At 47.5% G+C, this 18,132-nt stretch overlaps 46 non-coding genes across 46 annotated transcripts; all 46 read right to left on the reverse strand.

Moving 5' to 3' along the window:
* Positions 1-20: 20 nt before the first annotated feature.
* LOC144460224 (5S ribosomal RNA) lies at positions 21-139 on the reverse strand. Its single transcript, XR_013488940.1, has one exon. It is a non-coding gene; the product is annotated as a 5S ribosomal RNA (ribosomal RNA).
* Positions 140-404: 265 nt separating this feature from the next.
* Positions 405-523, reverse strand: LOC144460681 (5S ribosomal RNA). The gene has a single exon (XR_013489400.1). It is a non-coding gene; the product is annotated as a 5S ribosomal RNA (ribosomal RNA).
* A 286-nt stretch (positions 524-809) lies between these two features.
* LOC144460225 (5S ribosomal RNA) lies at positions 810-928 on the reverse strand. Its single transcript, XR_013488941.1, has one exon. It is a non-coding gene; the product is annotated as a 5S ribosomal RNA (ribosomal RNA).
* Positions 929-1,193: 265 nt separating this feature from the next.
* LOC144460608 (5S ribosomal RNA) lies at positions 1,194-1,312 on the reverse strand. The gene has a single exon (XR_013489326.1). It is a non-coding gene; the product is annotated as a 5S ribosomal RNA (ribosomal RNA).
* A 284-nt stretch (positions 1,313-1,596) lies between these two features.
* LOC144460226 (5S ribosomal RNA) lies at positions 1,597-1,715 on the reverse strand. The gene has a single exon (XR_013488942.1). It is a non-coding gene; the product is annotated as a 5S ribosomal RNA (ribosomal RNA).
* Positions 1,716-1,992: 277 nt separating this feature from the next.
* LOC144460227 (5S ribosomal RNA) lies at positions 1,993-2,111 on the reverse strand. Its single transcript, XR_013488943.1, has one exon. It is a non-coding gene; the product is annotated as a 5S ribosomal RNA (ribosomal RNA).
* Positions 2,112-2,374: 263 nt separating this feature from the next.
* LOC144460228 (5S ribosomal RNA) lies at positions 2,375-2,493 on the reverse strand. Its single transcript, XR_013488944.1, has one exon. It is a non-coding gene; the product is annotated as a 5S ribosomal RNA (ribosomal RNA).
* A 285-nt stretch (positions 2,494-2,778) lies between these two features.
* LOC144460791 (5S ribosomal RNA) lies at positions 2,779-2,897 on the reverse strand. Its single transcript, XR_013489510.1, has one exon. It is a non-coding gene; the product is annotated as a 5S ribosomal RNA (ribosomal RNA).
* A 285-nt stretch (positions 2,898-3,182) lies between these two features.
* On the reverse strand, positions 3,183-3,301 carry LOC144461211 (5S ribosomal RNA). The gene has a single exon (XR_013489930.1). It is a non-coding gene; the product is annotated as a 5S ribosomal RNA (ribosomal RNA).
* Positions 3,302-3,586: 285 nt separating this feature from the next.
* Positions 3,587-3,705, reverse strand: LOC144460230 (5S ribosomal RNA). Its single transcript, XR_013488946.1, has one exon. It is a non-coding gene; the product is annotated as a 5S ribosomal RNA (ribosomal RNA).
* Positions 3,706-3,970: 265 nt separating this feature from the next.
* Positions 3,971-4,089, reverse strand: LOC144460660 (5S ribosomal RNA). Its single transcript, XR_013489379.1, has one exon. It is a non-coding gene; the product is annotated as a 5S ribosomal RNA (ribosomal RNA).
* Positions 4,090-4,374: 285 nt separating this feature from the next.
* Positions 4,375-4,493, reverse strand: LOC144460968 (5S ribosomal RNA). The gene has a single exon (XR_013489687.1). It is a non-coding gene; the product is annotated as a 5S ribosomal RNA (ribosomal RNA).
* Positions 4,494-4,757: 264 nt separating this feature from the next.
* Positions 4,758-4,876, reverse strand: LOC144461200 (5S ribosomal RNA). The gene has a single exon (XR_013489919.1). It is a non-coding gene; the product is annotated as a 5S ribosomal RNA (ribosomal RNA).
* Positions 4,877-5,159: 283 nt separating this feature from the next.
* LOC144460231 (5S ribosomal RNA) lies at positions 5,160-5,278 on the reverse strand. The gene has a single exon (XR_013488947.1). It is a non-coding gene; the product is annotated as a 5S ribosomal RNA (ribosomal RNA).
* A 263-nt stretch (positions 5,279-5,541) lies between these two features.
* LOC144460232 (5S ribosomal RNA) lies at positions 5,542-5,660 on the reverse strand. Its single transcript, XR_013488948.1, has one exon. It is a non-coding gene; the product is annotated as a 5S ribosomal RNA (ribosomal RNA).
* Positions 5,661-5,944: 284 nt separating this feature from the next.
* On the reverse strand, positions 5,945-6,063 carry LOC144460959 (5S ribosomal RNA). Its single transcript, XR_013489678.1, has one exon. It is a non-coding gene; the product is annotated as a 5S ribosomal RNA (ribosomal RNA).
* A 265-nt stretch (positions 6,064-6,328) lies between these two features.
* On the reverse strand, positions 6,329-6,447 carry LOC144461224 (5S ribosomal RNA). The gene has a single exon (XR_013489943.1). It is a non-coding gene; the product is annotated as a 5S ribosomal RNA (ribosomal RNA).
* A 265-nt stretch (positions 6,448-6,712) lies between these two features.
* LOC144460886 (5S ribosomal RNA) lies at positions 6,713-6,831 on the reverse strand. Its single transcript, XR_013489605.1, has one exon. It is a non-coding gene; the product is annotated as a 5S ribosomal RNA (ribosomal RNA).
* A 285-nt stretch (positions 6,832-7,116) lies between these two features.
* On the reverse strand, positions 7,117-7,235 carry LOC144460887 (5S ribosomal RNA). Its single transcript, XR_013489606.1, has one exon. It is a non-coding gene; the product is annotated as a 5S ribosomal RNA (ribosomal RNA).
* Positions 7,236-7,512: 277 nt separating this feature from the next.
* LOC144460233 (5S ribosomal RNA) lies at positions 7,513-7,631 on the reverse strand. Its single transcript, XR_013488949.1, has one exon. It is a non-coding gene; the product is annotated as a 5S ribosomal RNA (ribosomal RNA).
* Positions 7,632-7,896: 265 nt separating this feature from the next.
* On the reverse strand, positions 7,897-8,016 carry LOC144461160 (5S ribosomal RNA). Its single transcript, XR_013489879.1, has one exon. It is a non-coding gene; the product is annotated as a 5S ribosomal RNA (ribosomal RNA).
* A 285-nt stretch (positions 8,017-8,301) lies between these two features.
* On the reverse strand, positions 8,302-8,420 carry LOC144460234 (5S ribosomal RNA). Its single transcript, XR_013488950.1, has one exon. It is a non-coding gene; the product is annotated as a 5S ribosomal RNA (ribosomal RNA).
* A 277-nt stretch (positions 8,421-8,697) lies between these two features.
* On the reverse strand, positions 8,698-8,816 carry LOC144460236 (5S ribosomal RNA). Its single transcript, XR_013488952.1, has one exon. It is a non-coding gene; the product is annotated as a 5S ribosomal RNA (ribosomal RNA).
* Positions 8,817-9,101: 285 nt separating this feature from the next.
* LOC144461044 (5S ribosomal RNA) lies at positions 9,102-9,220 on the reverse strand. Its single transcript, XR_013489763.1, has one exon. It is a non-coding gene; the product is annotated as a 5S ribosomal RNA (ribosomal RNA).
* Positions 9,221-9,505: 285 nt separating this feature from the next.
* LOC144460237 (5S ribosomal RNA) lies at positions 9,506-9,624 on the reverse strand. Its single transcript, XR_013488953.1, has one exon. It is a non-coding gene; the product is annotated as a 5S ribosomal RNA (ribosomal RNA).
* Positions 9,625-9,889: 265 nt separating this feature from the next.
* LOC144460888 (5S ribosomal RNA) lies at positions 9,890-10,008 on the reverse strand. Its single transcript, XR_013489607.1, has one exon. It is a non-coding gene; the product is annotated as a 5S ribosomal RNA (ribosomal RNA).
* Positions 10,009-10,293: 285 nt separating this feature from the next.
* Positions 10,294-10,412, reverse strand: LOC144460238 (5S ribosomal RNA). Its single transcript, XR_013488954.1, has one exon. It is a non-coding gene; the product is annotated as a 5S ribosomal RNA (ribosomal RNA).
* A 284-nt stretch (positions 10,413-10,696) lies between these two features.
* Positions 10,697-10,815, reverse strand: LOC144461035 (5S ribosomal RNA). The gene has a single exon (XR_013489754.1). It is a non-coding gene; the product is annotated as a 5S ribosomal RNA (ribosomal RNA).
* Positions 10,816-11,078: 263 nt separating this feature from the next.
* Positions 11,079-11,197, reverse strand: LOC144460239 (5S ribosomal RNA). Its single transcript, XR_013488955.1, has one exon. It is a non-coding gene; the product is annotated as a 5S ribosomal RNA (ribosomal RNA).
* A 289-nt stretch (positions 11,198-11,486) lies between these two features.
* Positions 11,487-11,605, reverse strand: LOC144460240 (5S ribosomal RNA). The gene has a single exon (XR_013488956.1). It is a non-coding gene; the product is annotated as a 5S ribosomal RNA (ribosomal RNA).
* Positions 11,606-11,888: 283 nt separating this feature from the next.
* LOC144460242 (5S ribosomal RNA) lies at positions 11,889-12,007 on the reverse strand. Its single transcript, XR_013488958.1, has one exon. It is a non-coding gene; the product is annotated as a 5S ribosomal RNA (ribosomal RNA).
* A 265-nt stretch (positions 12,008-12,272) lies between these two features.
* LOC144460971 (5S ribosomal RNA) lies at positions 12,273-12,391 on the reverse strand. The gene has a single exon (XR_013489690.1). It is a non-coding gene; the product is annotated as a 5S ribosomal RNA (ribosomal RNA).
* Positions 12,392-12,676: 285 nt separating this feature from the next.
* On the reverse strand, positions 12,677-12,795 carry LOC144461225 (5S ribosomal RNA). The gene has a single exon (XR_013489944.1). It is a non-coding gene; the product is annotated as a 5S ribosomal RNA (ribosomal RNA).
* A 265-nt stretch (positions 12,796-13,060) lies between these two features.
* Positions 13,061-13,179, reverse strand: LOC144460889 (5S ribosomal RNA). Its single transcript, XR_013489608.1, has one exon. It is a non-coding gene; the product is annotated as a 5S ribosomal RNA (ribosomal RNA).
* A 285-nt stretch (positions 13,180-13,464) lies between these two features.
* On the reverse strand, positions 13,465-13,583 carry LOC144460243 (5S ribosomal RNA). The gene has a single exon (XR_013488959.1). It is a non-coding gene; the product is annotated as a 5S ribosomal RNA (ribosomal RNA).
* A 285-nt stretch (positions 13,584-13,868) lies between these two features.
* LOC144460244 (5S ribosomal RNA) lies at positions 13,869-13,987 on the reverse strand. The gene has a single exon (XR_013488960.1). It is a non-coding gene; the product is annotated as a 5S ribosomal RNA (ribosomal RNA).
* Positions 13,988-14,253: 266 nt separating this feature from the next.
* Positions 14,254-14,372, reverse strand: LOC144460245 (5S ribosomal RNA). The gene has a single exon (XR_013488961.1). It is a non-coding gene; the product is annotated as a 5S ribosomal RNA (ribosomal RNA).
* A 285-nt stretch (positions 14,373-14,657) lies between these two features.
* LOC144460246 (5S ribosomal RNA) lies at positions 14,658-14,776 on the reverse strand. The gene has a single exon (XR_013488962.1). It is a non-coding gene; the product is annotated as a 5S ribosomal RNA (ribosomal RNA).
* A 285-nt stretch (positions 14,777-15,061) lies between these two features.
* Positions 15,062-15,180, reverse strand: LOC144460247 (5S ribosomal RNA). The gene has a single exon (XR_013488963.1). It is a non-coding gene; the product is annotated as a 5S ribosomal RNA (ribosomal RNA).
* A 285-nt stretch (positions 15,181-15,465) lies between these two features.
* Positions 15,466-15,584, reverse strand: LOC144460972 (5S ribosomal RNA). The gene has a single exon (XR_013489691.1). It is a non-coding gene; the product is annotated as a 5S ribosomal RNA (ribosomal RNA).
* A 285-nt stretch (positions 15,585-15,869) lies between these two features.
* On the reverse strand, positions 15,870-15,988 carry LOC144461226 (5S ribosomal RNA). The gene has a single exon (XR_013489945.1). It is a non-coding gene; the product is annotated as a 5S ribosomal RNA (ribosomal RNA).
* Positions 15,989-16,253: 265 nt separating this feature from the next.
* LOC144460890 (5S ribosomal RNA) lies at positions 16,254-16,372 on the reverse strand. The gene has a single exon (XR_013489609.1). It is a non-coding gene; the product is annotated as a 5S ribosomal RNA (ribosomal RNA).
* Positions 16,373-16,657: 285 nt separating this feature from the next.
* LOC144460248 (5S ribosomal RNA) lies at positions 16,658-16,776 on the reverse strand. The gene has a single exon (XR_013488964.1). It is a non-coding gene; the product is annotated as a 5S ribosomal RNA (ribosomal RNA).
* A 285-nt stretch (positions 16,777-17,061) lies between these two features.
* LOC144460249 (5S ribosomal RNA) lies at positions 17,062-17,180 on the reverse strand. Its single transcript, XR_013488965.1, has one exon. It is a non-coding gene; the product is annotated as a 5S ribosomal RNA (ribosomal RNA).
* A 266-nt stretch (positions 17,181-17,446) lies between these two features.
* On the reverse strand, positions 17,447-17,565 carry LOC144460250 (5S ribosomal RNA). Its single transcript, XR_013488966.1, has one exon. It is a non-coding gene; the product is annotated as a 5S ribosomal RNA (ribosomal RNA).
* A 285-nt stretch (positions 17,566-17,850) lies between these two features.
* LOC144460251 (5S ribosomal RNA) lies at positions 17,851-17,969 on the reverse strand. The gene has a single exon (XR_013488967.1). It is a non-coding gene; the product is annotated as a 5S ribosomal RNA (ribosomal RNA).
* Positions 17,970-18,132: the final 163 nt, after the last annotated feature.

An 18,132-nucleotide genomic window follows, 5' to 3' on the forward strand; every position in this document is an offset into this window, starting at 1 on the left:
GATGAAAGGTGAGAATAAAAAGCTTACAGCACCGGGTATTCCCAGGCGGTCTCCCATCCAAGTACTGACCCGGCCCGACCCTGCTTAGCTTCCGAGATCGGACGAGATCGGGCGTATTCAGGGTGGTATGGCCGTAAGCCATGGAAGAGCATGCACGCACGCCATTTATAGATGGTAAAACATCAGCAAGGGTGGATGGCAAATGGTAATCTGTTATTTTCCTGCACTCAACAAGCGCCATGACAAGACCCACACGCCATTTAGTTTTCAGTTAATGCACATATACTCACTGATAAATTAAAAAAAAAAAAAAAAGAGAGTTTGTCCACTGGTGCTGTTTTCCAAGGAGCTGGCTCCAGTAAAGGAGGAGCAGCGCCCTCTGCTGATGAAAGGTGAGAATAAAAAGCTTACAGCACCAGGTATTCCCAGGCGGTCTCCCATCCAAGTACTGACCCGGCCCGACCCTGCTTAGCTTCCGAGATCGGACGAGATCGGGCGTATTCAGGGTGGTATAGCCGTAAGCCATGGAAGAGCATGCACGTACGCCATTTATAGATGGTAAAACAGCAGCAAGGGTGGATGGCAAATGGTAATCTGTCATTTTCCTGCACTCAACAAGCACCATGACAAGACCCACATGCCATTTAGTTTTGAGTTAATGCACATATACTCATTGAGAAATTAAAAAAAAACAAAAAAGGAAAAAAAAGGGAAAAAAAGGAGAGTTTGTCCACTGGTGCTGTTTTCCAAGGAGTTGGCTCCAGTAAAGGAGGAGCAGCGCCCTCTGCTGATGAAAGGTGAGAATAAAAAGCTTACAGCACCGGGTATTCCCAGGCGGTCTCCCATCCAAGTACTGACCCGGCCCGACCCTGCTTAGCTTCCGAGATCGGACGAGATCGGGCGTATTCAGGGTGGTATGGCCGTAAGCCATGGAAGGGCATGCACGCACGCCATTTATAGATGGTAAAACATCAGCAAGGGTGGATGGCAAATGGTAATCTGTCATTTTCCTGCACTCAACAAGCGCCATGACAAGACCCACACGCCATTTAGTTTTGAGTTAATGCACATATACTCACTGACAAATTAAAACAAAAAAAAAAAGAGAGTTTGTCCACTGGTGCTGTTTTCCAAGGAGCTGGCTCCAGTAAAGGAGGAGCAGCGCCCTCTGCTGATGAAAGGTGAGAATAAAAAGCTTACAGCACCAGGTATTCCCAGGCGGTCTCCCATCCAAGTACTGACCCGGCCCGACCCTGCTTAGCTTCCGAGATCGGACGAGATCGGGCGTATTCAGGGTGGTATGGCCGTAAGCCATGGAAGAGCATGCACGCACGCCATTTATAGATGGTAAAACATCAGCAAGGGTGGATGGCAAATGGTAATCTGTCATTTTCCTGCACTCAACAAGCACCATGACAAGACCCACACGCCATTTAGTTTTGAGTTAATGCACATATACTCATTGAGAAATTAAAAAAAACAAAAAAGGAAAAAAAAGGGAAAAAAAGAGAGTTTGTCCACTGGTGCTGTTTTCCAAGGAGCTGGCTCCAGTAAAGGAGGAGCAGCGCCCTCTGCTGATGAAAGGTGAGAATAAAAAGCTTACAGCACCGGGTATTCCCAGGCGGTCTCCCATCCAAGTACTGACCCGGCCCGACCCTGCTTAGCTTCCGAGATCGGACGAGATCGGGCGTATTCAGGGTGGTATGGCCGTAAGCCATGGAAGGGCATGCACGCACGCCATTTATAGATGGTAAAACATCAGCAAGGGTGGATGGCAAATGGTAATCTGTCATTTTCCTGCACTCAACAAGCGCCATGACAAGACCCACACGCCATTTATTTTTCAGTTAATGCACATATACTCACTGACAAATTAAAAAAAAAAAAAAAAGAAAAAAAAAAAGAGAGTTTGTCCACTGGTGCTGTTTTCCAAGGAGCTGGCTCCAGTAAAGGAGGAGCAGCGCCCTCTGCTGATGAAAGGTGAGAATAAAAAGCTTACAGCACCGGGTATTCCCAGGCGGTCTCCCATCCAAGTACTGACCCGGCCCGACCCTGCTTAGCTTCCGAGATCGGACGAGATCGGGCGTATTCAGGGTGGTATGGCCGTAAGCCATGGAAGAGCATGCACGCACGCCATTTATAGATGGTAAAACATCAGCAAGGGTGGATGGCAAATGGTAATCTGTCATTTTCCTGCACTCAACAAGCGCCATGACAAGACCCACACGCCATTTAGTTTTCAGTTAATGCACATATACTCACTGACAAATTAAAACAAAAAAAAAAAGAGTTTGTCCACTGGTGCTGTTTTCCAAGGAGCTGGCTCCAGTAAAGGAGGAGCAGCGCCCTCTGCTGATGAAAGGTGAGAATAAAAAGCTTACAGCACCGGGTATTCCCAGGCGGTCTCCCATCCAAGTACTGACCCGGCCCGACCCTGCTTAGCTTCCGAGATCGGACGAGATCGGGCGTATTCAGGGTGGTATGGCCGTAAGCCATGGAAGAGCATGCACGCACGCCATTTATAGATGGTAAAACATCAGCAAGGGTGGATGGCAAATGGTAATCTGTCATTTTCCTGCACTCAACAAGCACCATGACAAGACCCACACGCCATTTAGTTTTGAGTTAATGCACATATACTCATTGAGAAATTAAAAAAAACAAAAAAGGAAAAAAAAGGGAAAAAAAGGAGAGTTTGTCCACTGGTGCTGTTTTCCAAGGAGCTGGCTCCAGTAAAGGAGGAGCAGCGCCCTCTGCTGATGAAAGGTGAGAATAAAAAGCTTACAGCACCGGGTATTCCCAGGCGGTCTCCCATCCAAGTACTGACCCGGCCCGACCCTGCTTAGCTTCCGAGATCGGATGAGATCGGGCGTATTCAGGGTGGTATGGCCGTAAGCCATGGAAGAGCATGCACGCACGCCATTTATAGATGGTAAAACATCAGCAAGGGTGGATGGCAAATGGTAATCTGTCATTTTCCTGCACTCAACAAGCACCATGACAAGACCCACACGCCATTTAGTTTTGAGTTAATGCACATATACTCATTGAGAAATTAAAAAAAACAAAAAAGGAAAAAAAAGGGAAAAAAAGGAGAGTTTGTCCACTGGTGCTGTTTTCCAAGGAGCTGGCTCCAGTAAAGGAGGAGCAGCGCCCTCTGCTGATGAAAGGTGAGAATAAAAAGCTTACAGCACCGGGTATTCCCAGGCGGTCTCCCATCCAAGTACTGACCCGGCCCGACCCTGCTTAGCTTCCGAGATCGGACGACATCGGGCGTATTCAGGGTGGTATGGCCGTAAGCCATGGAAGAGCATGCACGCACGCCATTTATAGATGGTAAAACATCAGCAAGGGTGGATGGCAAATGGTAATCTGTCATTTTCCTGCACTCAACAAGCACCATGACAAGACCCACACGCCATTTAGTTTTGAGTTAATGCACATATACTCATTGAGAAATTAAAAAAAACAAAAAAGGAAAAAAAAGGGAAAAAAAGGAGAGTTTGTCCACTGGTGCTGTTTTCCAAGGAGCTGGCTCCAGTAAAAGAGGAGCAGCGCCCTCTGCTGATGAAAGGTGAGAATAAAAAGCTTACAGCACCGGGTATTCCCAGGCGGTCTCCCATCCAAGTACTGACCCGGCCCGACCCTGCTTAGCTTCCGAGATCGGACGAGATCGGGCGTATTCAGGGTGGTATGGCCGTAAGCCATGGAAGAGCATGCACGCACGCCATTTATAGATGGTAAAACATCAGCAAGGGTGGATGGCAAATGGTAATCTGTCATTTTCCTGCACTCAACAAGCGCCATGACAAGACCCACACGCCATTTAGTTTTCAGTTAATGCACATATACTCACTGACAAATTAAAACAAAAAAAAAAAGAGAGTTTGTCCACTGGTGCTGTTTTCCAAGGAGCTGGCTCCAGTAAAGGAGGAGCAGCGCCCTCTGCTGATGAAAGGTGAGAATAAAAAGCTTACAGCACCGGGTATTCCCAGGCGGTCTCCCATCCAAGTACTGACCCGGCCCGACCCTGCTTAGCTTCCGAGATCAGACGAGATCGGGCGTATTCAGGGTGGTATGGCCGTAAGCCATGGAAGAGCATGCACGCACGCCATTTATAGATGGTAAAACATCAGCAAGGGTGGATGGCAAATGGTAATCTGTCATTTTCCTGCACTCAACAAGCACCATGACAAGACCCACACGCCATTTAGTTTTGAGTTAATGCACATATACTCATTGAGAAATTAAAAAAAACAAAAAAGGAAAAAAAAGGGAAAAAAAGGAGAGTTTGTCCACTGGTGCTGTTTTCCAAGGAGCTGGCTCCAGTAAAGGAGGAGCAGCGCCCTCTGCTGATGAAAGGTGAGAATAAAAAGCTTACAGCACCGGGTATTCCCAGGCGATCTCCCATCCAAGTACTGACCCGGCCCGACCCTGCTTAGCTTCCGAGATCGGACGAGATCGGGCGTATTCAGGGTGGTATGGCCGTAAGCCATGGAAGAGCATGCACGCACGCCATTTATAGATGGTAAAACATCAGCAAGGGTGGATGGCAAATGGTAATCTGTCATTTTCCTGCACTCAACAAGCGCCATGACAAGACCCACACGCCATTTAGTTTTCAGTTAATGCACATATACTCACTGACAAATTAAAAAAAAAAAAAAAGAGAGTTTGTCCACTGGTGCTGTTTTCCAAGGAGCTGGCTCCAGTAAAGGAGGAGCAGCGCCCTCTGCTGATGAAAGGTGAGAATAAAAAGCTTACAGCACCAGGTATTCCCAGGCGGTCTCCCATCCAAGTACTGACCCGGCCCGACCCTGCTTAGCTTCCGAGATGGGACGAGATCGGGCGTATTCAGGGTGGTATGGCCGTAAGCCATGGAAGAGCATGCACGCACGCCATTTATAGATGGTAAAACATCAGCAAGGGTGGATGGCAAATGGTAATCTGTCATTTTCCTGCACTCAACAAGCACCATGACAAGACCCACACGCCATTTAGTTTTGAGTTAATGCACATATACTCATTGAGAAATTAAAAAAAACAAAAAAGGAAAAAAAAGGGAAAAAAAGGAGTTTGTCCACTGGTGCTGTTTTCCAAGGAGCTGGCTCCAGTAAAGGAGGAGCAGCGCCCTCTGCTGATGAAAGGTGAGAATAAAAAGCTTACAGCACCGGGTATTCCCAGGCGGTCTCCCATCCAAGTACTGACCCGGCCCGACCCTGCTTAGCTTCCGAGATCGGACGAGATCGGGCGTATTCAGGGTGGTATGGCCGTAAGCCATGGAAGAGCATGCACGCACGCCATTTATAGATGGTAAAACATCAGCAAGGGTGGATGGCAAATGGTAATCTGTCATTTTCCTGCACTCAACAAGCGCCATGACAAGACCCACACGCCATTTAGTTTTCAGTTAATGCACATATACTCACTGACAAATTAAAACAAAAAAAAAAAGAGTTTGTCCACTGGTGCTGTTTTCCAAGGAGCTGGCTCCAGTAAAGGAGGAGCAGCGCCCTCTGCTGATGAAAGGTGAGAATAAAAAGCTTACAGCACCGGGTATTCCCAGGCGGTCTCCCATCCAAGTACTGACCCGGCCCGACCCTGCTTAGCTTCCGAGATCGGACGAGATCGGGCGTATTCAGGGTGGTATGGCCGTAAGCCATGGAAGAGCATGCACGCATGCCATTTATAGATGGTAAAACATCAGCAAGGGTGGATGGCAAATGGTAATCTGTCATTTTCCTGCACTCAACAAGCACCATGACAAGACCCACACGCCATTTAGTTTTGAGTTAATGCACATATACTCATTGAGAAATTAAAAAAAAACAAAAAAGGAAAAAAAAGGGAAAAAAAGGAGTTTGTCCACTGGTGCTGTTTTCCAAGGAGCTGGCTCCAGTAAAGGAGGAGCAGCGCCCTCTGCTGATGAAAGGTGAGAATAAAAAGCTTACAGCACCGAGTATTCCCAGGCGGTCTCCCATCCAAGTACTGACCCGGCCCGACCCTGCTTAGCTTCCGAGATCGGACGAGATCGGGCGTATTCAGGGTGGTATGGCCGTAAGCCATGGAAGAGCATGCACGCACGCCATTTATAGATGGTAAAACATCAGCAAGGGTGGATGGCAAATGGTAATCTGTCATTTTCCTGCACTCAACAAGCACCATGACAAGACCCACACGCCATTTAGTTTTCAGTTAATACACATATACTCACTGACAAATTAAAACAAAAAAAAAAAGAGAGTTTGTCCACTGGTGCTGTTTTCCAAGGAGCTGGCTCCAGTAAAGGAGGAGCAGCGCCCTCTGCTGATGAAAGGTGAGAATAAAAAGCTTACAGCACCGGGTATTCCCAGGCGGTCTCCCATCCAAGTACTGACCCGGCCCGACCCTGCTTAGCTTCCGAGATGGGACGAGATCGGGCGTATTCAGGGTGGTATGGCCGTAAGCCATGGAAGAACATGCACGCACGCCATTTATAGATGTTAAAACATCAGCAAGGGTGGATGGCAAATGGTAATCTGTCATTTTCCTGCACTCAACAAGCGCCATGACAAGACCCACACGCCATTTAGTTTTCAGTTAATGCACATATACTCAATGACAAATTAAAACAAAAAAAAAAAGAGAGTTTGTCCACTGGTGCTGTTTTCCAAGGAGCTGGCTCCAGTAAAGGAGGAGCAGCGCCCTCTGCTGATGAAAGGTGAGAATAAAAAGCTTACAGCACCGGGTATTCCCAGGCGGTCTCCCATGCAAGTACTGACCCGGCCCGACCCTGCTTAGCTTCCGAGATCGGACGAGATCGGGCGTATTCAGGGTGGTATGGCCGTAAGCAATGGAAGAGCATGTACGTACGCCATTTATAGATGGTAAAACAGCAGCAAGGGTGGATGGCAAATGGTAATCTGTCATTTTCCTGCACTCAACAAGCACCATGACAAGACCCACATGCCATTTAGTTTTGAGTTAATGCACATATACTCATTGAGAAATTAAAAAAAACAAAAAAGGAAAAAAAAGGGAAAAAAAGGAGAGTTTGTCCATTGGTGCTGTTTTCCAAGGAGCTGGCTCCAGTAAAGGAGGAGCAGCGCCCTCTGCTGATGAAAGGTGAGAATAAAAAGCTTACAGCACCGGGTATTCCCAGGCGGTCTCCCATGCAAGTACTGACCCGGCCCGACCCTGCTTAGCTTCCGAGATCGGACGAGATCGGGCGTATTCAGGGTGGTATGGCCGTAAGCCATGGAAGAGCATACACGCACGCCATTTATAGATGGTAAAACATCAGCAAGGGTGGATGGCAAATGGTAATCTGTCATTTTCCTGCACTCAACAAGCACCATGACAAGACCCACACGCCATTTAGTTTTGAGTTAATGCACATATACTCACTGACAAATTAAAAAAAAAAAAAAAAAGGGAAAAAAAGGAGAGTTTGTCCACTGGTGCTGTTTTCCAAGGAGCTGGCTCCAGTAAAGGAGGAGCAGCGCCCTCTGCTGATGAAAGGTGAGAATAAAAAGCTTACAGCACCGGGTATTCCCAGGCGGTCTCCCATCCAAGTACTGACCCGGCCCGACCCTGCTTAGCTTCCGAGATCGGACGAGATCGGGCGTATTCAGGGTGGTATGGCCGTAAGCCATGGAAGAGCATGCACGCACGCCATTTATAGATGGTAAAACATCAGCAAGGGTGGATGGCAAATGGTAATCTGTCATTTTCCTGCACTCAAGAAGTGCCATGACAAGACCCACACGCCATTTAGTTTTCAGTTAATGCACATATACTCACTGACAAATTAAAAAAAAAAAAAAAAGAGAGTTTGTCCACTGGTGCTGTTTTCCAAGGAGCTGGCTCCAGTAAAGGAGGAGCAGCGCCCTCTGCTGATGAAAGGTGAGAATAAAAAGCTTACAGCACCGGGTATTCCCAGGCGGTCTCCCATCCAAGTACTGACCCGGCCCGACCCTGCTTAGCTTTCCGAGATCAGACGAGATCGGGCGTATTCAGGGTGGTATGGCCGTAAGCCATGGAAGAGCATGCACGCACGCCATTTATAGATGGTAAAACATCAGCAAGGGTGGATGGCAAATGGTAATCTGTCATTTTCCTGCACTCAACAAGCACCATGACAAGACCCACACGCCATTTAGTTTTGAGTTAATGCACACATACTCATTGAGAAATTAAAAAAAACAAAAAAGGAAAAAAAAGGGAAAAAAAGGAGAGTTTGTCCACTGGTACTGTTTTCCAAGGAGCTGGCTCCAGTAAAGGAGGAGCAGCGCCCTCTGCTGATGAAAGGTGAGAATAAAAAGCTTACAGCACCGGGTATTCCCAGGCGGTCTCCCATCCAAGTACTGACCCGGCCCGACCCTGCTTAGCTTCCGAGATCGGACGAGATCGGGCGTATTCAGGGTGGTATGGCCGTAAGCCATGGAAGAGCATGCACGCACGCCATTTATAGATGGTAAAACATCAGCAAGGGTGGATGGCAAATGGTAATCTGTCATTTTCCTGCACTCAACAAGCGCCATGACAAGACCCACACGCCATTTATTTTTCAGTTAATGCACATATACTCACTGACAAATTAAAAAAAAAAAAAAAAGAAAAAAAAAAAGACAGTTTGTCCACTGGTGCTGTTTTCCAAGGAGCTGGCTCCAGTAAAGGAGGAGCAGCGCCCTCTGCTGATGAAAGGTGAGAATAAAAAGCTTACAGCACCGGGTATTCCCAGGCGGTCTCCCATCCAAGTACTGACCCGGCCCGACCCTGCTTAGCTTCCGAGATCGGACGAGATCGGGCGTATTCAGGGTGGTATGGCCGTAAGCCATGGAAGAGCATGCACGCACGCCATTTATAGATGGTAAAACATCAGCAAGGGTGGATGGCAAATGGTAATCTGTCATTTTCCTGCACTCAACAAGCACCATGACAAGACCCACACGCCATTTAGTTTTGAGTTAATGCACATATACTTATTGAGAAATTAAAAAAAACAAAAAAGGAAAAAAAAGGGAAAAAAAGGAGAGTTTGTCCACTGGTGCTGTTTTCCAAGGAGCTGGCTCCAGTAAAGGAGGAGCAGCGCCCTCTGCTGATGAAAGGTGAGAATAAAAAGCTTACAGCACCGGGTATTCCCAGGCGGTCTCCCATCCAAGTACTGACCCGGCCCGACCCTGCTTAGCTTCCGAGAACGGACGAGATCGGGCGTATTCAGGGTGGTATGGCCGTAAGCCATGGAAGAGCATGCACGCACGCCATTTATAGATGGTAAAACATCAGCAAGGGTGGATGGCAAATGGTAATCTGTCATTTTCCTGCACTCAACAAGCACCATGACAAGACCCACACGCCATTTAGTTTTGAGTTAATGCACATATACTCATTGAGAAATTAAAAAAAACAAAAAAGGAAAAAAAAGGGAAAAAAAGGAGAGTTTGTCCACTGGTGCTGTTTTCCAAGGAGCTGGCTCCAGTAAAGGAGGAGCAGCGCCCTCTGCTGATGAAAGGTGAGAATAAAAAGCTTACAGCACCGGGTATTCCCAGGCGGTCTCCCATCCAAGTACTGACCCGGCCCGACCCTGCTTAGCTTCCGAGATCGGACGAGATCGGGCGTATTCAGGGTGGTATGGCCGTAAGCCATGGAAGAGCATGCACGCACGCCATTTATAGATGGTAAAACATCAGCAAGGGTGGATGGCAAATGGTAATCTGTCATTTTCCTGCACTCAACAAGCGCCATGACAAGACCCACACGCCATTTAGTTTTCAGTTAATGCACATATACTCACTGACAAATTAAAACAAAAAAAAAAAGAGAGTTTGTCCACTGGTGCTGTTTTCCAAGGAGCTGGCTCCAGTAAAGGAGGAGCAGCGCCCTCTGCTGATGAAAGGTGAGAATAAAAAGCTTACAGCACCGGGTATTCCCAGGCGGTCTCCCATGCAAGTACTGACCCGGCCCGACCCTGCTTAGCTTCCGAGATCGGACGAGATCGGGCGTATTCAGGGTGGTATGGCCGTAAGCAATGGAAGAGCATGTACGTACGCCATTTATAGATGGTAAAACAGCAGCAAGGGTGGATGGCAAATGGTAATCTGTCATTTTCCTGCACTCAACAAGCACCATGACAAGACCCACATGCCATTTAGTTTTGAGTTAATGCACATATACTCATTGAGAAATTAAAAAAAACAAAAAAGGAAAAAAAAGGGAAAAAAAGGAGAGTTTGTCCACTGGTGCTGTTTTCCAAGGAGCTGGCTCCAGTAAAGGAGGAGCAGCGCCCTCTGCTGATGAAAGGTGAGAATAAAAAGCTTACAGCACCGGGTATTCCCAGGCGGTCTCCCATCCAAGTACTGACCCGGCCCGACCCTGCTTAGCTTCCGAGATCGGACGAGATCGGGCGTATTCAGGGTGGTATGGCCGTAAGCCATGGAAGAGCATGCACGCACGCCATTTATAGATGGTAAAACATCAGCAAGGGTGGATGGCAAATGGTAATCTGTCATTTTCCTGCACTCAACAAGCACCATGACAAGACCCACACGCCATTTAGTTTTGAGTTAATGCACATATACTCATTGAGAAATTAAAAAAAAACAAAAAAGGAAAAAAAAGGGAAAAAAAGGAGTTTGTCCACTGGTGCTGTTTTCCAAGGAGCTGGCTCCAGTAAAGGAGGAGCAGCGCCCTCTGCTGATGAAAGGTGAGAATAAAAAGCTTACAGCACCGGGTATTCCCAGGCGGTCTCCCATCCAAGTACTGACCCGGCCCGACCCTGCTTAGCTTCCAAGATCGGACGAGATCGGGCGTATTCAGGGTGGTATGGCCGTAAGCCATGGAAGAGCATGCACGCACGCCATTTATAGATGGTAAAACATCAGCAAGGGTGGATGGCAAATGGTAATCTGTCATTTTCCTGCACTCAACAAGCGCCATGACAAGACCCACACGCCATTTAGTTTTCAGTTAATGCACATATACTCACTGACAAATTAAAACAAAAAAAAAAAGAGTTTGTCCACTGGTGCTGTTTTCCAAGGAGCTGGCTCCAGTAAAGGAGGAGCAGCGCCCTCTGCTGATGAAAGGTGAGAATAAAAAGCTTACAGCACCGGGTATTCCCAGGCGGTCTCCCATCCAAGTACTGACCCGGCCCGACCCTGCTTAGCTTCCGAGATCGGACGAGATCGGGCGTATTCAGGGTGGTATGGCCGTAAGCCATGGAAGAGCATGCACGCACGCACGCCATTTATAGATGGTAAAACATCAGCAAGGGTGGATGGCAAATGGTAATCTGTCATTTTCCTGCACTCAACAAGCACCATGACAAGACCCACACGCCATTTAGTTTTGAGTTAATGCACATATACTTATTGAGAAATTAAAAAAAACAAAAAAGGAAAAAAAAGGGAAAAAAAGGAGAGTTTGTCCACTGGTGCTGTTTTCCAAGGAGCTGGCTCCAGTAAAGGAGGAGCAGCGCCCTCTGCTGATGAAAGGTGAGAATAAAAAGCTTACAGCACCGGGTATTCCCAGGCGGTCTCCCATCCAAGTACTGACCCGGCCCGACCCTGCTTAGCTTCCGAGATCGGACGAGATCGGGCGTATTCAGGGTGGTATGGCCGTAAGCCATGGAATAGCATGCACGCACGCCATTTATAGATGGTAAAACATCAGCAAGGGTGGATGGCAAATGGTAATCTGTCATTTTCCTGCACTCAACAAGCACCATGACAAGACCCACACGCCATTTAGTTTTGAGTTAATGCACATATACTCATTGAGAAATTAAAAAAAACAAAAAAGGAAAAAAAAGGGAAAAAAAGGAGTTTGTCCACTGGTGCTGTTTTCCAAGGAGCTGGCTCCAGTAAAGGAGGAGCAGCGCCCTCTGCTGATGAAAGGTGAGAATAAAAAGCTTACAGCACCGGGTATTCCCAGGCGGTCTCCCATCCAAGTACTGACCCGGCCCGACCCTGCTTAGCTTCCGAGATCGGACGAGATCGGGCGTATTCAGGGTGGTATGGCCGTAAGCCATGGAAGAGCATGCACGCACGCCATTTATAGATGGTAAAACATCAGCAAGGGTGGATGGCAAATGGTAATCTGTCATTTTCCTGCACTCAACAAGCGCCATGACAAGACCCACACGCCATTTAGTTTTCAGTTAATGCACATATACTCACTGACAAATTAAAACAAAAAAAAAAAGAGAGTTTGTCCACTGGTGCTGTTTTCCAAGGAGCTGGCTCCAGTAAAGGAGGAGCAGCGCCCTCTGCTGATGAAAGGTGAGAATAAAAAGCTTACAGCACCGGGTATTCCCAGGCAGTCTCCCATCCAAGTACTGACCCGGCCCGACCCTGCTTAGCTTCCGAGATCGGACGAGATCGGGCGTATTCAGGGTGGTATGGCCGTAAGCCATGGAAGAGCATGCACGCACGCCATTTATAGATGGTAAAACATCAGCAAGGGTGGATGGCAAATGGTAATCTGTCATTTTCCTGCACTCAACAAGCACCATGACAAGACCCACACGCCATTTAGTTTTGAGTTAATGCACATATACTCATTGAGAAATTAAAAAAAACAAAAAAGGAAAAAAAAGGGAAAAAAAGGAGAGTTTGTCCACTGGTGCTGTTTTCCAAGGAGCTGGCTCCAGTAAAGGAGGAGCAGCGCCCTCTGCTGATGAAAGGTGAGAATAAAAAGCTTACAGCACCGGGTATTCCCAGGCGGTCTCCCATCCAAGTACTGACCCGGCCCGACCCTGCTTAGCTTCCGAGATGGGACGAGATCGGGCGTATTCAGGGTGGTATGGCCGTAAGCCATGGAAGAGCATGCACGCACGCCATTTATAGATGTTAAAACATCAGCAAGGGTGGATGGCAAATGGTAATCTGTCATTTTCCTGCACTCAACAAGCGCCATGACAAGACCCACACGCCATTTAGTTTTCAGTTAATGCACATATACTCAATGACAAATTAAAACAAAAAAAAAAAGAGAGTTTGTCCACTGGTGCTGTTTTCCAAGGAGCTGGCTCCAGTAAAGGAGGAGCAGCGCCCTCTGCTGATGAAAGGTGAGAATAAAAAGCTTACAGCACCGGGTATTCCCAGGCGGTCTCCCATGCAAGTACTGACCCGGCCCGACCCTGCTTAGCTTCCGAGATCGGACGAGATCGGGCGTATTCAGGGTGGTATGGCCGTAAGCAATGGAAGAGCATGTACGTACGCCATTTATAGATGGTAAAACAGCAGCAAGGGTGGATGGCAAATGGTAATCTGTCATTTTCCTGCACTCAACAAGCACCATGACAAGACCCACATGCCATTTAGTTTTGAGTTAATGCACATATACTCATTGAGAAATTAAAAAAAACAAAAAAGGAAAAAAAAGGGAAAAAAAGGAGAGTTTGTCCACTGGTGCTGTTTTCCAAGGAGCTGGCTCCAGTAAAGGAGGAGCAGCGCCCTCTGCTGATGAAAGGTGAGAATAAAAAGCTTACAGCACCGGGTATTCCCAGGCGGTCTCCCATCCAAGTACTGACCCGGCCCGACCCTGCTTAGCTTCCGAGATCGGACGAGATCGGGCGTATTCAGGGTGGTATGGCCGTAAGCCATGGAAGAGCATGCACGCACGCCATTTATAGATGGTAAAACATCAGCAAGGGTGGATGGCAAATGGTAATCTGTCATTTTCCTGCACTCAACAAGCACCATGACAAGACCCACACGCCATTTAGTTTTGAGTTAATGCACATATACTCATTGAGAAATTAAAAAAAACAAAAAAGGAAAAAAAAGGGAAAAAAAGGAGAGTTTGTCCACTGGTGCTGTTTTCCAAGGAGCTGGCTCCAGTAAAGGAGGAGCAGCGCCCTCTGCTGATGAAAGGTGAGAATAAAAAGCTTACAGCACCGGGTATTCCCAGGCGGTCTCCCATCCAAGTACTGACCCGGCCCGACCCTGCTTAGCTTCCGAGATCGGACGAGATCGGGCGTATTCAGGGTGGTATGGCCGTAAGCCGTGGAAGAGCATGCACGCACGCCATTTATAGATGGTAAAACATCAGCAAGGGTGGATGGCAAATGGTAATCTGTTATTTTCCTGCACTCAACAAGCGCCATGACAAGACCCACACGCCATTTAGTTTTCAGTTAATGCACATATACTCACTGACAAATTAAAAAAAAAAAAAAAAAGAGAGTTTGTCCACTGGTGCTGTTTTCCAAGGAGCTGGCTCCAGTAAAGGAGGAGCAGCGCCCTCTGCTGATGAAAGGTGAGAATAAAAAGCTTACAGCACCGGGTATTCCCAGGCGGTCTCCCATCCAAGTACTGACCCGGCCCGACCCTGCTTAGCTTCCGAGATCGGACGAGATCGGGCGTATTCAGGGTGGTATGGCCGTAAGCCATGGAAGAGCATGCACGCACGCCATTTATAGATGGTAAAACATCAGCAAGGGTGGATGGCAAATGGTAATCTGTCATTTTCCTGCACTCAACAAGCACCATGACAAGACCCACACGCCATTTAGTTTTGAGTTAATGCACATATACTCATTGAGAAATTAAAAAAAACAAAAAAGGAAAAAAAAAGGAAAAAAAGGAGAATTTGTCCACTGGTGCTGTTTTCCAAGGAGCTGGCTCCAGTAAAGGAGGAGCAGCGCCCTCTGCTGATGAAAGGTGAGAATAAAAAGCTTACAGCACCGGGTATTCCCAGGCGGTCTCCCATCCAAGTACTGACCCGGCCCGACCCTGCTTAGCTTCCGAGATCGGACGAGATCGGGCGTATTCAGGGTGGTATGGCCGTAAGCCATGGAAGAGCATGCACGCACGCCATTTATAGATGGTAAAACATCAGCAAGGGTGGATGGCAAATGGTAATCTGTCATTTTCCTGCACTCAACAAGCACCATGACAAGACCCACACGCCATTTAGTTTTGAGTTAATGCACATATACTCATTGAGAAATTAAAAAAAACAAAAAAGGAAAAAAAAGGGAAAAAAAAGAGAGTTTGTCCACTGGTGCTGTTTTCCAAGGAGCTGGCTCCAGTAAAGGAGGAGCAGCGCCCTCTGCTGATGAAAGGTGAGAATAAAAAGCTTACAGCACCGGGTATTCCCAGGCGGTCTCCCATCCAAGTACTGACCCGGCCCGACCCTGCTTAGCTTCCGAGATCGGACGAGATCGGGCGTATTCAGGGTGGTATGGCCGTAAGCCATGGAAGAGCATGCACGCACGCCATTTATAGATGGTAAAACATCAGCAAGGGTGGATGGCAAATGGTAATCTGTCATTTTCCTGCACTCAACAAGCACCATGACAAGACCCACACGCCATTTAGTTTTGAGTTAATGCACATATACTCATTGAGAAATTAAAAAAAACAAAAAAGGAAAAAAAAAGGAAAAAAAGGAGAATTTGTCCACTGGTGCTGTTTTCCAAGGAGCTGGCTCCAGTAAAGGAGGAGCAGCGCCCTCTGCTGATGAAAGGTGAGAATAAAAAGCTTACAGCACCGGGTATTCCCAGGCAGTCTCCCATCCAAGTACTGACCCGGCCCGACCCTGCTTAGCTTCCGAGATCGGACGAGATCGGGCGTATTCAGGGTGGTATGGCCGTAAGCCATGGAAGAGCATGCACGCACGCCATTTATAGATGGTAAAACATCAGCAAGGGTGGATGGCAAATGGTAATCTGTCATTTTCCTGCACTCAACAAGCACCATGACAAGACCCACACGCCATTTAGTTTTGAGTTAATGCACATATACTCATTGAGAAATTAAAAAAAACAAAAAAGGAAAAAAAAGGGAAAAAAAGGAGAGTTTGTCCACTGGTGCTGTTTTCCAAGGAGCTGGCTCCAGTAAAGGAGGAGCAGCGCCCTCTGCTGATGAAAGGTGAGAATAAAAAGCTTACAGCACCGGGTATTCCCAGGCGGTCTCCCATCCAAGTACTGACCCGGCCCGACCCTGCTTAGCTTCCGAGATGGGACGAGATCGGGCGTATTCAGGGTGGTATGGCCGTAAGCCATGGAAGAGCATGCACGCACGCCATTTATAGATGTTAAAACATCAGCAAGGGTGGATGGCAAATGGTAATCTGTCATTTTCCTGCACTCAACAAGCGCCATGACAAGACCCACACGCCATTTAGTTTTCAGTTAATGCACATATACTCAATGACAAATTAAAACAAAAAAAAAAAGAGAGTTTGTCCACTGGTGCTGTTTTCCAAGGAGCTGGCTCCAGTAAAGGAGGAGCAGCGCCCTCTGCTGATGAAAGGTGAGAATAAAAAGCTTACAGCACCGGGTATTCCCAGGCGGTCTCCCATGCAAGTACTGACCCGGCCCGACCCTGCTTAGCTTCCGAGATCGGACGAGATCGGGCGTATTCAGGGTGGTATGGCCGTAAGCAATGGAAGAGCATGTACGTACGCCATTTATAGATGGTAAAACAGCAGCAAGGGTGGATGGCAAATGGTAATCTGTCATTTTCCTGCACTCAACAAGCACCATGACAAGACCCACATGCCATTTAGTTTTGAGTTAATGCACATATACTCATTGAGAAATTAAAAAAAACAAAAAAGGAAAAAAAAGGGAAAAAAAGGAGAGTTTGTCCACTGGTGCTGTTTTCCAAGGAGCTGGCTCCAGTAAAGGAGGAGCAGCGCCCTCTGCTGATGAAAGGTGAGAATAAAAAGCTTACAGCACCGGGTATTCCCAGGCGGTCTCCCATCCAAGTACTGACCCGGCCCGACCCTGCTTAGCTTCCGAGATCGGACGAGATCGGGCGTATTCAGGGTGGTATGGCCGTAAGCCATGGAAGAGCATGCACGCACGCCATTTATAGATGGTAAAACATCAGCAAGGGTGGATGGCAAATGGTAATCTGTCATTTTCCTGCACTCAACAAGCACCATGACAAGACCCACACGCCATTTAGTTTTGAGTTAATGCACATATACTCATTGAGAAATTAAAAAAAACAAAAAAGGAAAAAAAAGGGAAAAAAAGGAGAGTTTGTCCACTGGTGCTGTTTTCCAAGGAGCTGGCTCCAGTAAAGGAGGAGCAGCGCCCTCTGCTGATGAAAGGTGAGAATAAAAAGCTTACAGCACCGGGTATTCCCAGGCGGTCTCCCATCCAAGTACTGACCCGGCCCGACCCTGCTTAGCTTCCGAGATCGGACGAGATCGGGCGTATTCAGGGTGGTATGGCCGTAAGCCGTGGAAGAGCATGCACGCACGCCATTTATAGATGGTAAAACATCAGCAAGGGTGGATGGCAAATGGTAATCTGTTATTTTCCTGCACTCAACAAGCGCCATGACAAGACCCACACGCCATTTAGTTTTCAGTTAATGCACATATACTCACTGACAAATTAAAAAAAAAAAAAAAAAGAGAGTTTGTCCACTGGTGCTGTTTTCCAAGGAGCTGGCTCCAGTAAAGGAGGAGCAGCGCCCTCTGCTGATGAAAGGTGAGAATAAAAAGCTTACAGCACCGGGTATTCCCAGGCGGTCTCCCATCCAAGTACTGACCCGGCCCGACCCTGCTTAGCTTCCGAGATCGGACGAGATCGGGCGTATTCAGGGTGGTATGGCCGTAAGCCATGGAAGAGCATGCACGCACGCCATTTATAGATGGTAAAACATCAGCAAGGGTGGATGGCAAATGGTAATCTGTCATTTTCCTGCACTCAACAAGCACCATGACAAGACCCACACGCCATTTAGTTTTGAGTTAATGCACATATACTCATTGAGAAATTAAAAAAAACAAAAAAGGAAAAAAAAAGGAAAAAAAGGAGAATTTGTCCACTGGTGCTGTTTTCCAAGGAGCTGGCTCCAGTAAAGGAGGAGCAGCGCCCTCTGCTGATGAAAGGTGAGAATAAAAAGCTTACAGCACCGGGTATTCCCAGGCGGTCTCCCATCCAAGTACTGACCCGGCCCGACCCTGCTTAGCTTCCGAGATCGGACGAGATCGGGCGTATTCAGGGTGGTATGGCCGTAAGCCATGGAAGAGCATGCACGCACGCCATTTATAGATGGTAAAACATCAGCAAGGGTGGATGGCAAATGGTAATCTGTCATTTTCCTGCACTCAACAAGCACCATGACAAGACCCACACGCCATTTAGTTTTGAGTTAATGCACATATACTCATTGAGAAATTAAA

This window comes from Epinephelus lanceolatus, chromosome 22 (genome assembly GCF_041903045.1).
Source record: "Epinephelus lanceolatus isolate andai-2023 chromosome 22, ASM4190304v1, whole genome shotgun sequence".
Classification (NCBI taxonomy): Eukaryota; Metazoa; Chordata; class Actinopteri; order Perciformes; family Serranidae; genus Epinephelus; species Epinephelus lanceolatus.